Source organism: Schistocerca americana, unplaced genomic scaffold (assembly GCF_021461395.2).
Source record: "Schistocerca americana isolate TAMUIC-IGC-003095 unplaced genomic scaffold, iqSchAmer2.1 HiC_scaffold_36, whole genome shotgun sequence".
In the NCBI taxonomy this organism is placed as follows: Eukaryota; Metazoa; Arthropoda; class Insecta; order Orthoptera; family Acrididae; genus Schistocerca; species Schistocerca americana.
In genome coordinates, this window is record NW_025726082.1 from 3,932,207 (window position 1) to 3,956,346 (window position 24,140).

At 39.7% G+C, this 24,140-nt stretch overlaps 8 non-coding genes across 8 annotated transcripts; 4 read left to right on the forward strand and 4 right to left on the reverse strand.

Moving 5' to 3' along the window:
- Positions 1-7,718: 7,718 nt before the first annotated feature.
- Positions 7,719-7,793, reverse strand: Trnas-cga. Its single transcript has one exon. It is a non-coding gene; the product is annotated as a tRNA-Ser (tRNA).
- A 226-nt stretch (positions 7,794-8,019) lies between these two features.
- On the reverse strand, positions 8,020-8,094 carry Trnas-cga. Its single transcript has one exon. It is a non-coding gene; the product is annotated as a tRNA-Ser (tRNA).
- A 226-nt stretch (positions 8,095-8,320) lies between these two features.
- Positions 8,321-8,395, reverse strand: Trnas-cga. The gene has a single exon. It is a non-coding gene; the product is annotated as a tRNA-Ser (tRNA).
- Positions 8,396-8,621: 226 nt separating this feature from the next.
- On the reverse strand, positions 8,622-8,696 carry Trnas-cga. Its single transcript has one exon. It is a non-coding gene; the product is annotated as a tRNA-Ser (tRNA).
- A 503-nt stretch (positions 8,697-9,199) lies between these two features.
- Positions 9,200-9,274, forward strand: Trnas-cga. Its single transcript has one exon. It is a non-coding gene; the product is annotated as a tRNA-Ser (tRNA).
- A 226-nt stretch (positions 9,275-9,500) lies between these two features.
- Trnas-cga lies at positions 9,501-9,575 on the forward strand. Its single transcript has one exon. It is a non-coding gene; the product is annotated as a tRNA-Ser (tRNA).
- A 226-nt stretch (positions 9,576-9,801) lies between these two features.
- Positions 9,802-9,876, forward strand: Trnas-cga. Its single transcript has one exon. It is a non-coding gene; the product is annotated as a tRNA-Ser (tRNA).
- Positions 9,877-10,102: 226 nt separating this feature from the next.
- Trnas-cga lies at positions 10,103-10,177 on the forward strand. Its single transcript has one exon. It is a non-coding gene; the product is annotated as a tRNA-Ser (tRNA).
- Positions 10,178-24,140: the final 13,963 nt, after the last annotated feature.

The following is a 24,140-nucleotide window of genomic DNA, read 5'->3' on the forward strand; positions in this document are numbered from 1 at the left end:
CACAACCCCAGGGATGTCTATCACTATGTCCTCCATACAGGAATCTGTACGAGACTCAAACGGCGGTATGTTTGTACGATCCTCCTGCGTGAAAGATTTCTCAAATGCTAAATTTAAAACTTCAGCTTTAGTTTTGCTGTCTTCCATTGCCAGGCCAGACTGATCAGTGAGTGACTGAATGGAAGCCTTCAACCCACTTACCGATTTTACGTAAGACCAGAATTTCCTTGGGTTTTCAGCAAGATCTTTTGCTAAGGTATGACGGTGGTAGTGGTTGTATGCATCGCGCATTGCTCTTTTTACAGCAGCACAAATCTCTACTAACTTTCTCCTGTCCTCATTCTCCCGATCTTTCTTGTATCGCGAGTGCAACTGTCTTTGCTTCCTGAGCGTTCTCTGAATTGCGCTGTTAAACCATGGTTGGTCTTTTCCATCTGTAACCCACTTTTTCGGCACATACTTGTCCAATGCGTGATTTACAATGCGTTTAAAATTTGCCTATAATTCTTCCACGTCCATCATACCGGACGTAAATGAAGTCGATTCATTTACTAAGTGGGATGCTAACAATGGCTTATCTGCTCTTTCTAGTAAGAATACTTTCCTAGCCTTCTTGACCGACTTTTTAACTTTTGTAACCATAGTCGTAATGACAACATCATGATCACTAATCCCTGTCTCAACACTGACACCGTCAATGAGGTCAGGTCTGTTTGTGGCTACCAGATCTAAAATATTTCCATTACACATATGCTGTCGATTTAGCTACTCAAGACAGTTTTTGGATAATGTGTTCAAAAGTAATTCACACAACGGCTTGTCTGTACCACCTGTAATGAATCCATAGATATCCCAGTCTATACTAGGTAGGTTGAAGTCACCTCCGACTAGTATATCATGATCTGGGTACTTCTGCGATACAAAGTGTAGACTCCCTTTGAATGACTCTAGAACTGTCACGGTGGAACCTGGTGGCTGGTAACACCACCCAACAATTAACTTTATTTCTCCTAGCCCTGTTAAATGTGTCTAGATAATTTCACAATCACACTCTACTTCGACCTCAGTAGACACAATATTTTTGTCAAGTGCAATGAAGACACCACCTCCTACCGTGTCTAATCTGTCTTTCCGATGCACGTTCCAACCCTCACTAAATATTTCAGAACTTCTTATCTCAGGGTTCAGCCAGGTCTCAGTCCCAAGAATAATTTGCGCACCACACGCTTCCTGGAGGGCAGTAAATTCAGGAACTTTATTCCGACACTCTGAAAATATACTACTAATATCTTGATAGCTGAAGTGTCTTTACAATGAGCACGTACTGATTTCCTTGCCTGCACGTCGACTGGTGAGTGTTCATCAGGACACCTCGCACTACTGCCTAGCCTAAAAAAACCCCATGTGCACACCACAAGTACTCTGCTACCCGAGTAGCCATGTCCTTTGTGTAGTGCACCCATGACCTATCTAGGGGCATACTACAATTCCCCACCCAATAGCGCAAGTCTAGAAATCTGCAGCCAAGACCATCACAGAGTCGACGAAGCCTCTGGTTGAGACCCTCCACTCGGCTCCAAACAAGGACCCCAATCCACTCTGGGAACAATGCTGCAAATAGAGAGCTCTGCTTGCACCCCGCGTGCAAGGCCAGAGGTCTTCACCAAATCTGCCAGCCGCCTGTACTAACTGAGGATCACCTCAGAACCCAAGTGACAGTCATCATTAGTGCTGACGTGAGCAACTACTTGCAGACAACTGCACCCCGTACGCTCGATAGATGCAGGCAAGGCCGCCTCCACATCTTGGATGAGGCCCTCCGGCAGACAAATCGAGTGCACATTGGAATTCATTCCAGCCCTGTGCGCTATTTCCCTAAGGGGCTCCATCACCCGCCTAATGTTGGAGCTCCCAATAACCAGCAAGCCTTTGCCCCCGTGTGCCTGTTCGGACCCTGCTGAATGAGCGGCCACCTGCCCACTGACAGGATGAACGGGCAAGGCCAGCCGGCCAATCTCCACATTGACCCTCCGCCTCAAGCGACGCAAACACATTACAGTCCACCACTCACCATGAGGTGAGGGCGGCCGCAATGCACCGGGTACACTAGAAGGTGCCTCGGCGGCTGAGTCAGCGGATGCAGCAACCAACACCTGGGGTGTGTCAAGTGTCGCGCCAGACCCTCCAGCGTCGCTGCACCTCAAGGCAGCAGCCTGAAGGTGGCTGACCATGGCCAACAGCACGCTCAGCTGCTCACAAACCATGGCCAGCTCCTCCTGCGCCCGCACACAGCATGCACACACCCTATCCTTCCCACTGCTAATATCTGGACGTATAGAGTTGCGACAAATAAAACAGCAATATGAGACTGCACAGTTGCGTCACCAGCCCCAGATTGAGCTGTGATATATGAACAATTACTTACAAACTAAGCAATGAAATGACCATGACTATGCCACTATACAGATATTACAAGGCGATCCTACCCCTGTCTTAGTACAAATAACAACTGCCTACGCGATGTTACACTCTACCATTATTAAAATTTGATACTGCCCCTTTCTAATTCGAAAATATGCAAAGATCCAAAATATTTCACCACACAAGCACACAAACACACAAAGTAATTTGAATTAAACCTGCGGAACTAATATGAAAAATTGAATATACGACTAGTTTCTGCTACTGCTGTTCGTACACGTCACTCTGTAAGCACAGATGAAACTGCACTGGCCTCTGTCTGCTGCTAACTGACTCTACGAAATAAACAGAAAGCACTGGCTGTCCAAAACAAACAACTGACTAACGACTCCACAAATTTATACTTTACAGCTATCAATAAGCAATATAACTCCTCTCAAATACGAGAATACGCAAGGATTTTATGTAATTAAATATGTAAGTGCACAAACACTTGGAAATAAATTACGGATCAAACTACAAAACAAATATGAAAGCTAAATATTCAACTCCCTACTGCACTGCTGCTGCACTGATATATCACCAGCGGCTGCTCAAGGCTCACTGCACTGCATCAAAAGCCAGCTGGACAGAATTTGGCATGTTATCCCTCAAGAGGACATTCAGAAAAATTGGATGATTTATTCAAGAGAAAGAGCTCCACAGATTGAGCAAGACACTAACAAGTTGGTCCACCTCTAGCCGTTATGCAATCAGTTATTCAACTTGGCGTTGATCGGCAGAGTTATTGGATGTCCTCCTGATATACATCATGCCAAATTCTCTTCAACTGGCATGTTAGATCATGAATATCCCACTACGGTTCAAAGGACCTGCTCATAACACTCCAAAAATTCTCTGTTGGGAAGAGATCCAGTGACCTTGCTGGGCAAGATACAGTTTGGCAAGCACAAAGACAAAGGGTAGAAATTCTCACACAGTGCAGGTCAAAACGTAAGCTCAGGATGGATTGCCACAAGGGGCAACAAAACAGGGCATAGAATATTATCGACATAACTGCTGTGCTTTAAGGGTGCCATGGATGACACTCAAAGAGGTCCTGCTATGAAAATAAATGACACCCCACACCATTGATCCTCGTTGTCAGGCTGTATGGTGGGCAACAGTCAGGTTAGTATCTTACCGCTGTCCAGACTATCTCCAGACACATCTTTGGTCTGTAATCTCATTGACTGGAGTAGAATTGTCTTCAGTAATGAGTCCCACTTAGAACTGAGCCCTGATGACCAGCAAAAATGTGTCCAGAGATGCCCTGGAAAGTGGTAGGATACCAAGCTGACTTTTACCCACCATACGGCTCAATAACCAATACTGATGGTTTAGGGTGTCATTTCTTTTCATAGCAGGACCCTCATGGCTGTCATCCACAGCACTTTTGTGGCACAGCAGTATGTTGACAATATTCAGTGCCTTATTCTGTTGCCCTTGATGGCAACCCATCCTGGACTTACATTCACCAAGATAATGCCTGTTTGCACATGGTGTGAGTTTCTACTGCTTGTCTCAGTGCTTGCCAAACCCTACCTTGTCCAGCATAGTCGCTAGATCTCCCCAGTTCAGAAGGTTTGAGGCATTATGGGCAGGGCCTTCCATCCAGCTCAGGATTTTGATGATCTAAGATGACAGCTGGACAGAATTTGGCATGATATCCCTCCAGAGGACATCCAACAACTCTATCAATCAATGCCAAGTCAAATAACTGCTTGCATAATACCCAGAGGGGAACCAACACATTACTGATTTGCTCAATTTATGAAGCTCTTTCTCTTGAATAAATCATTCAATATTTCTGAAATTATAATCATTTGTTTGTCTGTACATTTACACCACATCTACCAGAATGATACCAACAACCTCTTTTGTACAATGATATTATTCTTGAGCTATTGCTTTTTCATGTGCAGTTTTGTTGCTATGTGACAAAGTTAATGTTACCCAGTTAAAATCTTTTCATGTTATTTTACACATATGGTGTTTCATTCAGTTGCTTTATCAGTTATATTACATAACATGTACTTTCTGTCTCAAAATAAATCATCCATTTTACACTGCACATGCCATATATTTATTCAGGTCTTTTCTTTTATTCGCAAAGCTTAGTCCTTTAGTTCGTGTGGTGTCATCTTGGTACACTCTCTAAAACACGCATGCAAATCATGTTGGACTACTGTTCAAGTGTGTGGGTCCCTTGATAAATAGGACTATCAGAGAATATTGAATGTATACAAATAAGGGCAGCACAAGTGTTCAAAGATTTGTTTAACCTGTGGCAGGGCATCAGAGAAATGCTGAAAAATCTGAAAAGGTAGATGCCTGAAGATAGACATAAACTATCCAACAAGGGCCCACTTACAATGTTTTAAGAACCAGTATTAAATGAGGACACTGCCCCTCTCTCCAGCATAGGCTTAAAATGCATGATTATGTTAATTACAGCAGGCACAGAGGCATTCATGTAATCATTCTTACTGCACTCTGTATATGAATGGAACAGGAAGATGTTACATTGTGAAGTATCCTCTGCCAAGCACTTTGTAGTGGTTTGCACAGTTTGGATGTTAATGCAGATGTTGATGGTTGTCTAGTTAGGCTTTACATCTTCTCATGTGGAAGGTATCAATTGCACTGATTCCTCAAAGAAACCCTACAAAAAACATCAAATACTTTCACACACATGGCTGCAGTTTTGTGGTACAGCTAAAACTATATACAGAATAAATATTTACAGCAATTTACTGCAGCATCTGTCACCAATAACATGGTAGACACTAAATTTGGTATGGGTGTTCAGCTAATAGCATAAATTCAACAACTCATCAATGCAGTAAATTGTCATCTGTTGTGAACAACAGACTTTATGTTCCAAATAGTAACAAAAAATATAAAGACAAGAGCTACACATTCCTATGTACCAGTAAGACATGAACTATGATGCTGATAGTTTTATCTTGGCAATAACAAAAGTATAAATGCATGTCTTCATTTTCTGATGTACCAATAAAACTTGAATTGTAATCTCTATTACTTTGTCTGTCTTACAATTTTCTTTTATATGCCAGGCGCTGAAAATGAATTACACTATATTTTGGACCTTAATAGTATTGATCCAAGTGATTGAATAAGATATCATTTTCTTTAGATTCCCCCCAGTGCCACATATTTATTCAGATTCTTCTAACACCTATGTGATATTTTGTTTATGTCTTTCAGTCTAACCCCTGAAAAAAGAGGCCAACGTTTTACCACAGTAGTCTTTGCAGATGACACTAATATTCTAATTAATTAACACAGTGAGGAAAACCTATAGAACACTACATAACTGCAACATTGGTTATGTATAGTTTAGAACAGTGGTTCTGGAGCAACAGGCTCATCATAAAATCTGAAAAAATTATGGAAGTTAACTTTCACATCAAACAAAACCTCCATCATGAAAATGCTGTTTACAACACTGAAGAAAAAAATGTGTCAAATGTGAGTCATACAGAATTTTTGGGCACACATACCCAGGAGGATTTGAATCCAAATAACAAACTGAACACTCTTGCATGTGCTGCTAGGATTCTCACTCAAAATACAAGCTGCTCATCAGTGGTGACAATGTAACATGGTAGCACACACACATTACTGATGTATGGAATAATTTTTGGAGTACTTCCACATTAATAATAATAATAATAACCTTCAAAATACAGAAAAGGTTCACAGGACAATAAAGAAAGCTAAATTCAGGAATTCCTGTAGACCACTTGTTAAAAGCCTGGAAATTACTACCGCTGCCTTTTTTGCATATATATAAAATACTATTTTTTTGGAAGGGAGTATCTTTAAAAAAGGAAACATCTTCAGATATAACTATGATTTACACACGTATGAAACTAGGAAGATGTTTACACTATATGTAATCACAGTAAGTGCAAACTTACACAGTTAGTCTCTGTTGATCCATTGTGAACATGGGTGAGTGGCTGGTCAAATATTTAACAAAGAAATTCACCAAACAGTTGTACAAATTAAGAACTTATTTTATTTTATCTTCGGTACCAATTTCAACAGTACAATATGCCATCTTCAGGTTCCGTATGCTCCTCTGAAAAATTACCGATATTGGCATACCATTTCTGGATGACAGTTCTTGCTTGACCACTGCTTTTGCTCTGTCTCTGAATTTCTGGGACATAATAATAAGTAAACCTCATTTATCAAATACTGTTAATTTTGTGTTATATCACTTTATATTACAATTCACTTTGATTGTGTGGATCATGTAGTCTCATTAATAACTGCTGCTGTCATACTTATAAGAAATTCAGTATGTCATTTTTTATGTACTTTGATTGTGTTGATCTTGTAGTGACAATGACAACTGAAATCTTTAATTATATTACCCCTTGTCCTATACCATATGCACAAACAATATACTAAAAATTTTTTACTGCACCAAATAAAATAAATGGATTGAGGCATTGTGAGGCCAATGGAACATTATACATACATCACTTAACTGCATGTAAGTGTCTGCTTGTTATTTATCCCTTGGAGTGTAAGGAAGAAATTATGAAAGTTTTAGTAGCACCTATCTGTGTAACCAGACCTATGTAATATTAGATGGAGGAGTAACCAAATCTGACTCTATCTGATCGAGACCACATGCTCTGCTCATCTTAAAGAGGTATGTGAAACACTTGCTTTTGCTGTTTAATTATGTACATTACAAACTAGAGTTATTCTTGAGTATACACAGAATACAGCCAAGTACAATTTATTTTGAAAGTGTGTTCCAAAATTCAGCAGTCTGAAATTTTTAAATTCTTAACCAGTCCATGTTATCCCTCCATTAAGAGCTGAATATCTCTTTGCTGCAATTTTTTACTACAAAATATGAGGGACTTAATAGCAAATCCATGAATTTCTAGGGGAGCATTGGTGTGATGTGGTGAAACACCTCATTAACAGTATAGCATGACAAATTTACATGTCATAGAGTTTTGAAACATTTCTCAGAATTTCAGGAAAATAATTCTCAAAAGACTTTGGAAAGCTTTTGGTCATTAAATATTCATATGTATGTTCAGAATGGCAACTCTTCTTACATACACTTTGTATCAAGATTGGATATCCTGGTACTTTCAGGTGTTTGAGAGAACTCCCAAATAGTGTACATGTATCCAGAATGAGATTTTCACTCTGCAGCGGAGTGTGCGCTGATATGAAACTTCCTGGCAGATTAAAACTGTGTGCCCGACCGAGACTCGAACTCGGGACCTTTGCCTTTCGCGGGCAAATGCTCTACCAACTGAGCTACCGAAGCACGAGTCACGCCCGGTACTCACAGCTTTACTTCTGCCAGTACCTCGTCTCCTACCTTCCAAACTTTACAGAAGCTCTCCTGCGAACCTTGCAGAACTAGCACTCCTGAAAGAAAGGATATTGCGGAGACATGGCTTAGCCACAGCCTGGGGGATGTTTCCAGAATGAGATTTTCACTCTGCAGCGGAGTGTGCGCTGATATGAAACTTCCTGGCAGATTAAAACTGTGTGCCCGACCGAGACTCGAACTCGGGACCTTTGCCTTTCGCGGGCAAATGCTCTACCAACTGAGCTACCGAAGCACGAGTCACGCCCGGTACTCACAGCTTTACTTCTGCCAGTACCTCGTCTCCTACCTTCCAAACTTTACAGAAGCTCTCCTGCGAACCTTGCAGAACTAGCACTCCTGAAAGAAAGGATATTGCGGAGACATGGCTTAGCCACAGCCTGGGGGATGTTTCCAGAATGAGATTTTCACTCTGCAGCGGAGTGTGCGCTGATATGAAACTTCCTGGCAGATTAAAACTGTGTGCCCGACCGAGACTCGAACTCGGGACCTTTGCCTTTCGCGGGCAAATGCTCTACCAACTGAGCTACCGAAGCACGAGTCATGCCCGGTACTCACAGCTTTACTTCTGCCAGTACCTCGTCTCCTACCTTCCAAACTTTACAGAAGCTCTCCTGCGAACCTTGCAGAACTAGCACTCCTGAAAGAAAGGATATTGCGGAGACATGGCTTAGCCACAGCCTGGGGGATGTTTCCAGAATGAGATTTTCACTCTGCAGCGGAGTGTGCGCTGATATGAAACTTCCTGGCAGATTAAAACTGTGTGCCCGACCGAGACTCGAACTCGGGACCTTTGCCTTTCGCGGGCAAATGCTCTACCAACTGAGCTACCGAAGCACGAGTCACGCCCGGTACTCACAGCTTTACTTCTGCCAGTACCTCGTCTCCTACCTTCCAAACTTTACAGAAGCTCTCCTGCGAACCTTGCAGAACTAGCACTCCTGAAAGAAAGGATATTGCGGAGACATGGCTTAGCCACAGCCTGGGGGATGTTTCCAGAACGAGATTTTCACTCTGCAGCGGAGTGTGCGCTGATATGAAACTTCGGTAGCTCAGTTGGTAGAGCATTTGCCCGCGAAAGGCAAAGGTCCCGAGTTCGAGTCTCGGTCGGGCACACAGTTTTAATCTGCCAGGAAGTTTCATATCAGCGCACACTCCGCTGCAGAGTGAAAATCTCATTCTGGAAACATCCCCCAGGCTGTGGCTAAGCCATGTCTCCGCAATATCCTTTCTTTCAGGAGTGCTAGTTCTGCAAGGTTCGCAGGAGAGCTTCTGTAAAGTTTGGAAGGTAGGAGACGAGGTACTGGCAGAAGTAAAGCTGTGAGTACCGGGCGTGACTCGTGCTTCGGTAGCTCAGTTGGTAGAGCATTTGCCCGCGAAAGGCAAAGGTCCCGAGTTCGAGTCTCGGTCGGGCACACAGTTTTAATCTGCCAGGAAGTTTCATATCAGCGCACACTCCGCTGCAGAGTGAAAATCTCATTCTGGAAACATCCCCCAGGCTGTGGCTAAGCCATGTCTCCGCAATATCCTTTCTTTCAGGAGTGCTAGTTCTGCAAGGTTCGCAGGAGAGCTTCTGTAAAGTTTGGAAGGTAGGAGACGAGGTACTGGCAGAAGTAAAGCTGTGAGTACCGGGCGTGACTCGTGCTTCGGTAGCTCAGTTGGTAGAGCATTTGCCCGCGAAAGGCAAAGGTCCCGAGTTCGAGTCTCGGTCGGGCACACAGTTTTAATCTGCCAGGAAGTTTCATATCAGCGCACACTCCGCTGCAGAGTGAAAATCTCATTCTGGAAACATCCCCCAGGCTGTGGCTAAGCCATGTCTCCGCAATATCCTTTCTTTCAGGAGTGCTAGTTCTGCAAGGTTCGCAGGAGAGCTTCTGTAAAGTTTGGAAGGTAGGAGACGAGGTACTGGCAGAAGTAAAGCTGTGAGTACCGGGCGTGACTCGTGCTTCGGTAGCTCAGTTGGTAGAGCATTTGCCCGCGAAAGGCAAAGGTCCCGAGTTCGAGTCTCGGTCGGGCACACAGTTTTAATCTGCCAGGAAGTTTCATATCAGCGCACACTCCGCTGCAGAGTGAAAATCTCATTCTGGAAACATCCCCCAGGCTGTGGCTAAGCCATGTCTCCGCAATATCCTTTCTTTCAGGAGTGCTAGTTCTGCAAGGTTCGCAGGAGAGCTTCTGTAAAGTTTGGAAGGTAGGAGACGAGGTACTGGCAGAAGTAAAGCTGTGAGTACCGGGCGTGACTCGTGCTTCGGTAGCTCAGTTGGTAGAGCATTTGCCCGCGAAAGGCAAAGGTCCCGAGTTCGAGTCTCGGTCGGGCACACAGTTTTAATCTGCCAGGAAGTTTCAGTGTACATGTATTTCTCATATAAAATCTTTTTTTTCTTTCTCATTTATTTATTCATTTATTTTGTTCATTCCTCCATCATGGCTGGCTAGCAGCGGCAAAGTACCTGCTTCTCTGCTATACAGACATTTTGTTGTTACAAATTGAAATTTAAATATATTTTAAACTGACAAATATGATTGATTTCAATTTAAAAATACACTGATCAGCCAAAACGTTATGTCCACTGACCTACTATCAATATAAATGCATCCATGTGAGCAGCATCACCTGGTGAGGAATGGGTACTACTCAGGCACACGCACCATGCATGTAGTATCAGTGAGCGTGCTGACCATGTGTAGAATGTGGAAGGTGTGCAAGCTATTTGAGTTTGACTGTAGGCAGATTGTGATGGCCCGGAAGCTCACCATGAGCATTTCAGAAACTGCACAACTTTTGGGTGTTCAGGTAGTGCTGTGGTAAGTGCCTTCAACACATGGCAAAACCATGTCCAGACATCATGGGGTTGGGCAACCTCCCCTCATTACAGATGCCAGACACCGTAGGCTGGGAAGACTGTGGCTGAACTAACATCAGACTTTAATGCTGGGTAGAGTACAAGAGTGTCTAAACACACAGTGCACTGCACCAAACACTCCTAATCATGGGCCTCTGCAGCCAATGACCCATGCATGTGCCAATGTTAACACAACAACTTTGGAAACAACAAGTGAAATGGGCTTCATGGAATAGAACATAAAGCTAGTGTGATTTGTTGATGTATTGGTGATAAGAGGGATGGATATTATGAAGAATAATACTGACAAAATGCATAACGTTTTAGCAGTAGGAGCATGATGTTGCATGCTCTGCATGTATATAGATACTCCACAAGCCACCATGTGGTGCATGGCAGAAGATACCCTGTACATACTATTCATTTCCTTTCCTGTTCCACTTGCAAAGTCAGCAAGGGAAATTGACTGTTTATATGCCTCTCTATGAGCCCTAATTTCTCGTATCTTATCTTTGTGGTTCGTAAGTACAATGTATGTCAGCGGCAGCAGAATCTCTAAATTTCCTCAATAGTTTTTATGGAAGAGAATATTTCCTTCCCTCCAGGGATTTCCATTTGAGTTCCTGAGCATCTTTGTGACACATGTTGATCGAACCTACTGGCAACAAATCTGGAAGCCCATCTCTGAATTGCTTCAATGTCTTCCTTGTCTCTGGACTGATATGGATACCAAACACTTGAGCAGTACTCAAGAATAGGTCACATCAGTGTCCTGTATGCTATCTTGTTTACAGGCAAACTACTCTTTCCTAAAATTCTCCCAATAAACCAAAGTTGACCATTCGCTTTCCCTGCCATGGTTCCCACATGCTCATTCTATTCCGTGTTGCTTTGCAATGTTCTGCTCAGACATTTAAATGACTTGACTGTGTCAAGCAGGACACTGGCAATACTGTATCTTAACATTACAGGTTTGTTCTTCCATGTTATAACAGTCAGTTGGTGTATCTATAGTGGCTGACAAAATGTGGAGTACCCAGAAGACATAGCTGGATGTCAATGTAATTTTGCACATGTGCACACCATCACCAGGTATGTAAGTGATTATAGTTACAGTTCAGGGAGGAAATGGCATCAAATGTTGAGTGATCACTGTGAAGGGCTTGGAGATGCCACATATTCATGTGTAGTGGGTTATCAAATCATACCGTATCCAGATTTGTAGGGTATTGGGATTTGACAGTGGCCCAACATTGGACTGCATGTCTTCATCAATGTTTCAGTCAAACACATCTGACCACTCAAGAAAGGTAGCTGCATTGTACACCAAGCACATGGTAACTCCTTCATGTCTGTGCTTGCCATCCAAGAACAAGTAATGGACTATGTGCAACATTCTGTCATCCCACACCACTGGTTAGAGACAGCAGCAACCAGACTAGGGAATTACTGTCCAATACACAGGCTACCATTAACATCACAACACAAACCACTTCATTTTAGGTGGTGCCATGACTGGAAAGCATGGATTATTAATGGATCATATTGTTTTGTATTGTATTCAGCAATGGATTGTGGTTCTGCACTACCCTCTGCCATGCACATTCATTGGAAATTATGGTGGTGACCTGGAGAGAGACTCTATTCTCACACTGTTTAGGAGAGGCACAGTGTTACTTCTGGTGTCACGGTGTGGGGAGCTGTCAGGTATGACTTCAGGTCATTACTGGTAGTGATTGAGGGAACTCTGATAGCACAACAGTAGGTCACAGATATCCTGCATCCTCATGATTGTATAGTATTTTGGTTCCATTTTTCTTTAGGACAATGATCATCTACACAGGGCACACATCTTTATGGGTTGCACACGTAATGCTAAGATACTCCTCTGGCCAGCAAGATCCCAAGATTTGTCCTCAGTAGTGCATATGTGGAATGAGCCCAGATGTCAACTCCATCCCAGTACTAATATCCAGGATATCAAGGACCAGTTACAACAGTTGTGGGTCAGCTTGCCTCAGGAGAGGGTACAATGGCTTTACGACACCCTTCCTAACAGAATTAGAGCATGCATCCAAGCCATAGAGGATGCAAAGTCATACTGGTAAATGGGTTCATACTTCCAAGTGGTTTTTAAATTTGACTCAGTGCTATAATAACTGCAATAATATAACATATCCTCTCAGCTGATGAAGTTTCATTTCATTTCCTGCCCCCATTCTGGGTGCCTCATGTTTTTTCCACATTCAGTGTATTAGCTGAGTGGGGAGAGTTATTTTAGGTTAAAGAGACTGTGCTTTACATTTATGGGAGTACTGAATTGAGATTAATTGCAGGTATTACATATGGTTGGGAACTGTAGTGAAGAAATGTGTTGGATTTTTTCACTCTGGCTAATGTGGTCATTATATGTAAGACATTATTGGCAAGCGTATGCATGGCATTGGGATCAGGAAGATTCATTATGGTGTCTACAATAAAAAAAAGTGATGTTGATAATGAGGTGATCAGTGAATGATGGCGGTTCTAAGAAAATGTGGAACAAGTATGTGGAACATCTTTAACGATATGGATGTTACAATTTAACTTCCACTAGAGGTCCTCCTGAACCAAATCACATGCACAACCCCTTTGATTGCACCGGCAATGGTTGGAAGACAACAGCGTTTGGAGCTGTCTACATCTACAGCTACATCAATACTTGCAAAGCATCATGAAGTGCATGGCATAGGATACGTCATATTGCATCAATTATTAGTTTCCTCCCATTCCATTCAGGTATGGAGCACGAGAAGAATGATTGCTTGAATGCCTCTGTGTGTGCTAATCTTGTCCTCACGTTTCTTATTTGAGTGATGCATAGGAAGTTGTAGTACATTCCTAGAATCATTATTTAAAGCCGGTTCTTGAAAATTTGTTAATTAACTTCTTGGGAGAGTTTACATGTGTCTTCAAGAGTCTGCCAGTTCAGTTTCATCAGCATCACTGTAACACTCTCCCACAGGTCAAACAAACCTGTGGCCATCCGTGCTGCCCTTCTTTGTATACATTCAATATCCCCTGTTAGTCCTGTTTGGTACAGGTCCCACACACATGAGCAATATTTTAAAATGGGTCACACAGATGATCTGTGTAATCAATCTCCTTTATAGACTGACAGCACATTCTCAGTATTCTACCAATAAACTGAAGTCTACCACCTGCTTTACCCACAACTGCACCTACGTGATCATTCCATTGCATATCCCTACAAAGTGTTACACCAGGGGCATCCAAGATTTCTGCTTGTTGGTCATGCCCTGGCATGATTGCAATAGCATCTGGCCTCAATGCACATTTCCCTACCACCACACGTGCTGTCTGAGGTGAGTGCACTGTATTTAAATGGCAGTACCATCACACTGCATACCATCAAATGGGGTTACTTGGAATAGTGGGGTTACTTGAAATGCTTGTGTCATGTCTTGCTCCTACATTGTTGGCAAATCTGATTTGTCATGTATTTCATTTTCTGTGTGTTCAGAGAGCTGAAGGAAGCTTTGTATTTAATTTCTGGAATAAATTCGTCATAAACTACTACAGTAAGTATTTTTATGAAATTTTTATCACAAAGACATTTTTTAACCTAAAAATAGACCTCTGTAAACTTCTGCTGTAAAACAAAATAAAGACGAGTAAGATTATTAAAACTCTGAAGGTGCCTAACCTCCCTTATTCTCAAAATAGCTACAGTGTAAATATTTCAATAGCTCTCCATCTTTTTGATATGTATTTCATTTTAAATTTTAATGGCAGGAGTGGGTAACTTGAAATGGCTGTTTCAAGTATCCCTACACATTTCAATTTGCCCCAGATTGAAATGTAAATACTATTTCACACTGTAATTACATAGATATATTGACAGAATATCGTTATTTGATATTTTTCTTTTGTTTTATTTTAGTCGAAGATGCCAAGAGTGTATAAAACTACCCCTGATGCTCGAAAATGCAGAAATTATTCAGAAGAAACCTTACAGGAAGCTTTGAAGGAAATACAGAGTGGTGTTATTTCATTGTATAAGGCAGCACAGAAGTATGGAATCTCTGCAGGAACTCTTAGCAGAAAATTATGTGGAAAACATACAAAAAATGTTAGCCGACCAACAGTATTGACACCTGAGGATGAGAAATGTCTTGCAGAGGGAGTTATTTTGGCAAGTGAATGGGGGTTTCCGTTGGCTCAGTTAGATGTTCGTCTCATTGTGAAAGGGTTTTTAGATTGAAGAGGCATTGTAGAGAATCGTTTTACAAAAAATATGCCTGGCATTGATTGGGTCAGACGGTTCCTTGATAGATATTGATCAGTTCTGTCAGAGTGTTTGTGCCAGAATATAACTTGAGCAAGAGCAGCTCTTACTGCAGAAGTTATTCTAGAGCATTTTGAGGAACTGTGAAATGTTCCCACTACCTTGGGAAGCATTCCAATTTCTATCAATGTTAAAGATTGCATCAAATAGTAATATCAGCACATACCGAATTAAGTGCACAGCTCTTTGTTGCTGGTTAAGGAATACTTAACCTAAATTGCTTTGGGTGTAGCTTTCTTCGCTAGCAAAGAAGATCCTTAGTCTTACTGCAGCTGGTCTTCCTATATGTGTATGTTGCAATAATACACTGCAGAATTATTGAGTCATTGACATTTATTCATGAAAAATACAAAACATTTTCATTGTCCAACCGTTCCATCCACACCAACCATGTGCATTCAACTGCCATTCCAACTTCCCTCCAAAACCCATCTCCTCCAAAACACAAACAATTTACAAAACATCAACATCTTTGGAAATGGAAGATTAATGATTTAACCACCAAAATTAATATCAATAAGTCCACTAAAATTAATCTCAATAATTCTGTCACACTAGAAAATGCGTAATTAAGATTTGATTAACAATTGACATAAAACAAAGTAGACGCTAAGATCTGCACATAGTAAAATGCATAGTTAAGATCTGCACATAATTTGCATATAAACAAAAGTAGACACTAAGATCTGCACATAGTAATTGGTAAAATCTTGTACAACCAGCAGGTGGAGTGGATGTGAAATTTGGAAAAGTAAGCAAAATTCCAGCACCAGTGGTAGATGAACAAGAGTCAATGAGTTTAAAACCTTACATAAAAAAAACTTTCAAAATGCAGATTGAATTATGTGCAGCACATTGTCAAACATAAGGCATAAAACAACATTAAAATGGTGTTCAGCAGCTATTAATGTAGAAATACAAAAGGTGTAAGCACAAAATCATACATAAACGTTATAAATGGTGTGACACACCAATTAAATTAATAAATGAAGTAGATGAGAGTCATGTTGTGTGAAACACAATTACCAACATAAATTACCAAACTATATTAAATGGTGTTAAGCACCTGAACAAAAGAAACAAAAATACAAAAGTTACATGAAACTAGTGAAGTGGCATAAAAAAGTTTGTTCTACAATTCTATAAAGAAATTGTCATAACACAATGCCCTAAAGGTTTTCATACATTGGTGTGAGGCAATGAAACATATTTTATCAAACAAGTTAAACAATGAAAATTTACTAGAATTAATGTACCAGAAGTTAATGAGTATAAACTACATTGTAAATTTCTTACAAAGGTTTTCTCTTTACATAGATTCAATTTTGCCAGAGACCAGATCTCTTGCAGAGAGGTGTCTGCTCTCAAATTTGGTCCTTTTTATATTAGCTGGTATCAGGTATATTACTAACTTTTCAGTTCCATAAACTAGTTTTATCAGGTTCCATTCCATTTGAATATAATGCATGCACAATCATTTAAATCAGTGTCCTTTTACCTTAAACATAACATGTTGCCTATTTATCATATATTGTCCTTCATGGTATACTGAACTCTTTTTTTTTTTTTTTTCTGCATAATGTCTGTAGTTCTGGCACAAAATCGGCCAGACTAGCCAAATCCAGGTATATATACAAAATATAGAAAATACACTAACCAAGATAAATGAAAATGGCACAAAATACAAATAAGAAAAATCATCATAGGATAGTTCTCATTCTGACATGTCCTTCTCAGTAATTATGGAGGAGTGAAATCCAGGTATGGGATCAAATAGCTAAGTCAAGATAATCTCTACACCCCGAATTTAAATAGCTTGCTCAACTCATCTCTAGCAAAATGTTGTGTAAACAGTATGGACAGTGCAAATGTGGGTCTATTATAATCAATGTAGTTAGTGTGAGAGTGTATTTAGAACCAATAATCACAACATTGTTTCCATCATACGTTAAACTCGTTAATACCATGGCATGTTTGTGCTAATTGCACAGTCTAAGTAAAGGTGTATTTTTTTCCAATCTCAGTAGTGTTAAACTTGTTTCTTTTTCCTTTAAGGAAATCAGTTCTTCCAACTTACAATATCTCTCATATGTACTAAGCAAAGCTAAAATCATCTAACCTAAACACATCATAAATCCTTAAGTTAAAACTACCCCCCAGCCTCTTGATAAGGGTGGAACAAGATGCAATTTGTTACCACACCATGACAAACAAGATTTGAAAAACCACACACACACGTGTGAACCAATCCTAACAAGTAAAACAAAACTCAAGTGATGTCAACCAATGTCACCTCAATCTCCCTATCTGCTGCTGTCCCCCTGGATCAATTATCAATAATATTCATATCTTCACCATAAAGCAGTGTGTTCAAGCAAGCATAGAATCATGAAGGTGTTGAAAAGCATCATTTGAGTCAAAATTCCTGATAGGTTTGTCAAATATCATAAGCTGAAGTATAAATGTGAAACACTTACTTCATCAACCTATATTCTCCAATTCTCAATCTAATTTGTCTCAGTATGGGAAAGTACTTTTCAAATGTATCACTCAGAGGTTTTCAGAAGACAAAATTCACCACTTTCAAATGTATGCAAAACAACAACAAAAAAAATCAAATGTGTCAATCTGTATATGAGAGATGTGGTACTGAAGTGTAACTTTATCATACATATGGTTTAAGCTGCGCTACGTTTCTCAATCCAAACACTTCCCTGGATCTAGGATAGATGAGTGTGTATGCATTGGGATGTGGCATTTCACTAATTTCAAAAGGACCTACATAAATATCAAAAAACTTTTTCATCTCCTTATTTATAGCTTTTGATTTCTCATAACTTTTTGTGAACACCAGCTCACCAACCTTGTACTGAATCACCTTAACATTTGTGTCATGCCTTAACTTTTTCTTGCTGTGACACATCTCCATATTCCTCCTCACTATGTCTTCTCTCTCATCAGGAGACAACTCAGAACACTTGGGAAACTTTACTAGTTCATAAAATAAATTAGTTGGTTTATTATTGTAATGTATCTCGTAAGGAGACAATCCAGTTGTTGTATGTTGCAGATGGGTGAGAATATCCTCAAATTGTGTTACATATGTGTACCAATTTGAATGATCTTTGGAATAGTAAGTCCTACAAAGTTGACCAACCTAATGCATGTATCTTTCAGTAGGATTGCAAGAGGGCAAGTAAATGGAAATGCAAATATGTTTGATGTTCTGATTGGTCATAAACTGTTTCCATACATGTAAGATGAACTGGCTTTAGGTTTGCCAGCAATGGTGAAATAATCATTTTCAAAACACTGTATAATTTTCGCACTGGTAGCCTTTTTCAATTGGTACAACTTAACTAATTTACTAAACAAATCAACCACAACAAAGATGTAACTGTCTCTTTCTTTGGAATGAGGTAATTGTCCAAAGAAGTCAACCCCACCTAACTCAGATTTTGCCTTTGGGTATAATGCTATTTAAAAAACCTTTATGACACTGATTTGTTACCTTAGCTCTCTGGTATCCATCACAAGAAGCTATCCAACACTTTACCCTCCTGGATATATTATTAAAATAAACATTTTATTATAGCTTTTGAGTGCATTTCATACTCACACAGTGGTCAAAACTGTCATGTACAAACTTAATGAGTTGTTTGGGCCAACATAGCTTCGAGATATCAGAATCTGGTCTGTGTCTCCTGAACAAAATACCCATGTGCACCTGGTAATACTGTCCAACTTTATCCTCACCTTTCTTACTGAGTAGGTTTTCGCTAATTTCAAGTCCTCATCTTGGTTTTGGTGTTTCCATAATTGTTCACAAATTTTTCTAATTTCTCTCTCACACTTTACTCCCTTAATAAACACAATTCTAAAGTTCTTGTCCTCCTGAATCTCAACATTCTCCTGATCATTACTAACTGGCAATCTAGATAAGGCATCAGCAGCTCACCTTTCATATGGGAAATAGTGTAATCAAATTGCTGAAGAAATAATGCCCAGTGAGTGATTTGGTTATGGTATAGCTTAGAGTCCTGAAAATAGCTCAGGGCTTTGTGATCAGAGAATACGATGACTTTATGTCCAGTGAGATAGTTCCTAAATTTCTTGAAACCCCACACAATTGCGAGCAACTCTTTCTCAGTGACCTTGTAATTCCTTTCGCGTTTAAGTAAACTCCTGATTGCAAGACTTATTGCACATTGTTCCATCAGACCATCAACCTCTTTCTGCTGAAAAATATAGGCACCAAGTCCATAATCACAACTATCTGTCATAAGGCAAAACGGTAAGGAAAGACCAGGCCTACATAGAATCTGACTATTGCAAAACTGTATTTTGATCTCATCAAAAACTGTTTGACATTCTGTGGACTATTCCCATAACGTGTTCTTTTTCAATAAATTCAGAACTTGTGATCTTATGTATTTATGGTAGAAGTTACATAATCCATAGAAGGATCTTATTTCCTTTTTATTTCTGGGTCTGGGAAAATCGGCAATAGCTTTGATCTTATCTGCATTGGGCAGAATTCCTTCCTCACTGATGGTGTGACCCAAGAAGTTCAAAGATTTAGCCCCAAATCTACATTTAGCCAATTTGAGGGTCATACCTCCATTTCTGAATTTCATTGGTACCTCCTTAATTGTCTTGATATGCTCATTCCAAGAATTACTTGTAACAAGGATGTCATCAACATAAATAACCAGCTTTGATAGTATATCACTACCTAACACTAAATCCAAGGCTCTTATAAATTCTGCAACTGACACATTGAGACCAAATGGAACTACACAGTACTGGTAACTTTTTCCAGAGAATAAAAAGGTGGTGTGTTCTCTGGAACTAGGAGTGAGAGTGATCTGGTGGAAGCCTGATGTCAGATCCAAACAGGTAAAATACCTGGCACCGTGGAATTTATTTAATAATTCTTCCATTGACTCTGAGTGATCTGTCTCCCTATCCAAATATTTGTTTAGATGTCTGGAATCAAGTACAAGCCAGACTCCAACATCTTTTTTGTATATGACAACTAGAGGATTGTTGTACTGTCTTATGCTTCTTTCAATAGTTCCCCACTCTTGTAACTTTTGGAGTTCCCTCTCCACAATTTATTTCTTACATATAGGTACTGAGTATGGTCTTATGAAGAATGGCTGATGCTGCTTCAGCTGAAGCTTACAAGAATAATTCTTAACTCTACCTGGCTTTTCACTGAAAATATCTTCAAACTCTCTCAATACACTTTCAAGTTCAGATTTTTCATATTCAGTAAGCCTATCAGCCTCATTGACCTTATCACTAAGTAAATGATCAAAGTCTTTAACAGTAACATCAACAACTGTAAGATCATCATTTAAAACTCCTTTCGTTACTTCTATCTCATAGCCACACACTTTGTTAGTTGTAGTATCACCAGTTCATAGATATAGCTTAGTATGACCAGAAATGTGAACTTAGCTTTCACAACGGTCAATGCCATACCAGACCTTTGAATTAACCCAATCAAAAGATATATTATTCTTTAGGATCCAATACATTCCCAGGAGTATCTCCTCATTGGATCACTGACAATCAGGCAACCTTGCTCAAACACAGTCTTTCCTATATGGAAGGTAATTAATGCTTGTTTATTAATTACTTAGCTGTAGTTGCCAGTTGCACCTTTAATTTTAACTCCGGAGATAGGAAACTCAATGTAGTCAGGATTATTCTGTACTCTGTCTCTAAATTTCTCAAATATGATTGAAATTGCACTGCCAGTGTCAATTACACATAAACCTGTCCAGTTACCAACTGATATCTCTATGTATGGGCTACCCAGAAAATTATGCTGTTCTGTAACATTATCTTCTCTCAATAAATCACTCTCAACCTCCGTAAAGGCTAAGTCACATAACTGGTTCACACTGTTGTTGGACATTTGTATAGGATGAATGGGTATCTCTGTGTTAAGAACATCTTCACTTAATTGATTTGATTCACAATTAAAGATAGAATTGGTGTGAGGATTTAACTGACTGTTCACATCAAATTGAGGATTATTCATATTATCTGTTGCAACCTCCTCACAGTTTCTGAAGTGATCCTTAATTCTACTGTCAATTTCAGTATGTTGACTTCTTATGCCCTGGTTTGCCACAATGTCACTACATCAATGGGGATAAGTTGGCTTTCCTGCATTGAATGACTGGTACAGTTATTATTGAATATTTCTAAGTATATCATTCCATCCAGCTCACTCAAATCTATTGTTTCAATCACTGCATTTTCAACAGAATCGTGTGTGTTGTTACCGCTTTCTTGAGTGTCACCCACTTCCAACAAAACAGAGTCAGGACAGGCCCTCCTACCTTCATGAGCATAAGTTTCAGAATTTGCATGTTTAGAACACATAAGATTAGCAATCCCATAGAAATCACAGTCTTTGCCATCACTACAGGAAGAACAATCAGAAAATAAATTTGTTAAGACACCCTCCTCCAATTCACATTCATGTACAATACTTTTCTTTCCACCATACATTTCCTTTAGGTACATGTTCCAAAATTTATCAACAACAGTTAAACTTACTGGGTACTCATAATTATCTGATACCTCCATACATGTATTCAGAGTTCCCTGGTCATAAAATCTATTACTTTCCTCCACTTGACAGGCCCAAGTGAAGGAATTATTGGTTTTCCTGGTTGTGGGAGTTGTTCCTATTACCATTCCAATTTGGTGGTTCCTTCTGTCTGTTGTGAAAGTTCCGCTGGTTATGATTATCAGAACCACCATTCTGGTTACCATTTGAGTTATGTGGATTTTTGTATCTGTCTTCCTCATCTAAAGCTTTCCCTAATTTATCAACATGCCATAAGAAATTATTAATTGAGTCATCGGGACCACAGGCTAGACCCCATTGAGCTCTTCTGGGCACACGTCTTCTTAAAGCATCTATAAGTATTAAATAAACTAATGGTTTGTCAAGATGTGCAAGCTTACACAGCTGTCTTTCGCAAAACTCCGTCATTGATATATTACCGGGCCTGTAATGGGTACCATTTAAAAATGCACTTTTAATGCCGGACTGTTTGTCTGCCAACCAGAATTTGTTTAAGAATAATTTCTCAAACTCTTTAAATGTAATTTCAGCTTTAATATGCTGATTGAACCAAGACAAGGCTTCACCATCAAGAAACCATTTTGCTAATTTTATCTTTGCTGAGTCAGGCATGCCAACAGGAAAGCTATCCCTACATTGACAAATAAAATCTGCTGGGTGCATCTTAAAATCCCCAGGAAAATACTTAAGCAGTAAGTTGCAGGATGGTACAAAGCTACCGTTAACTTGGTGCACCGTAGCTGATTCTACATTGTTCAGAGGAGATTCAAAAGTTTGAATATTGTCTGAAACAACATTAATTTTATAGTTAACATTTGAAAAATGTTTCTGCATTTGATTATCATTCTGTTTTAGTTTCTCCTCAATAAAGGCGCTTTCTCGCTTGATGTATTGATTCATGACCTTAAACTCTACATTGCATCTATCGACTTCTTTGCAAATGGTATCCTCAGTATTCTTAAGACAGGATTCTACATTTTCCAGTCTGTCATTAACTGTTTGAAAATTTAATTCAGTAGATTCGTGTAGCTGACTGATTTCTAACAGAGTGCCTGCTACACGTTCATTAATGTTTTTAATATCTTGCATAATTGTTCTAACAGATTCATTCAGGTTATCAATAGTATGATTTAACCCTTCAAATTTGCTATCAATATCCTCTTTCAGGTCTTTAATGTCCTTTTGTAAACCTTGTTGCAGATCCTTGTTAATTTGTTTTAACAGTCCCGCTAAGTTTGCAAGTAAACCAGATGCTTGCTCACTTGGTCCAAATCCCAAAAATGGCAGGCTTTCCAACGATTGCTGCCGGTTTGGTGTTGACATGTGGATTTGTTGTGTTGGAGTAGATGTTTCTCCTGTAATGTCTATACTCTCAGAAGTAGACATGGTGATTGCTATAGCAGGGCACAGCATACACAACAGCCAGTCCTAACCTCGAACTTCCTCACACCCATTTCACACCTTAGTCTATCTACAATATAGTCACTCACAAACACTACAAAAGGAATTGAAGAGGAAGTTACTGCAAATTATCGTACTCATCTTTTGTATGGCAGTCCAGCAATGATTTGGTCACCCTTCACTTATCATGTTCTTTTATCCATAAATCCTTGCTCGCATTTTGTTCATGGCAACACTCACTTTTAACTGCACACATACGAACATATTTAAGAACAGTTTTGTACAATCCCAGGTCCTCCACTATATTGAAATATTCCCGTTACCTTGGGAAGCATTCCAATTACTATCGATGTTAAAGATTGCATCGAATAGTAATATCGGCACTTATCGAATTAAGCGCATGGTTCTTTGTTGGCAGTTAAGGAATACTTAACCTAAATTGCTTTGGATGAAGGTTTCTCCGCTAGGAAAGAGAATCCTTGGTCTTACTGCAGCTCGTCTTCCTATATGTATATGTTGCAATAATATACTGCAGAATTATTGAGTCATCGACGTTCATTCACAAAAAATAAAAAACATTTTCATTGTCCAACCGTTCCATCCACACCAGCCACGTGCATTCAACTGCCATTCCAACTTCCCTCCAAAACCCATCTCCTCCAAAGAACAAACAATTTACAAAACATTAACATCTTTGGATATGGAAGATTAATGATTTAACCACTAAAATTAATATCAATAATTCCACTAAAATTTATCTCAATAATTCTGTCACACTAGAAAATGCATAATTAAGATTTGATTAACAATTGGCATTAAACAAAGTAGGCACTAAGATGTGCACATAGTGACATGCATAATTAAGATCTGCACATAATTTGCATAAAAAAAGTAGACACTAAGATCTACACATAGTAATGGGAAGGATAGAAATCGGAAATTCAGTATTTTTTTAATTATTTTTGGTGCGTTGAAGACATAATACAGCCTAACTTTTGTCTGATACAAACTGTCAGCAGATGGTCAGATGCAGATGATTTCACAGATTTTTGCACTCAGGTCGCCACATAATTGTGA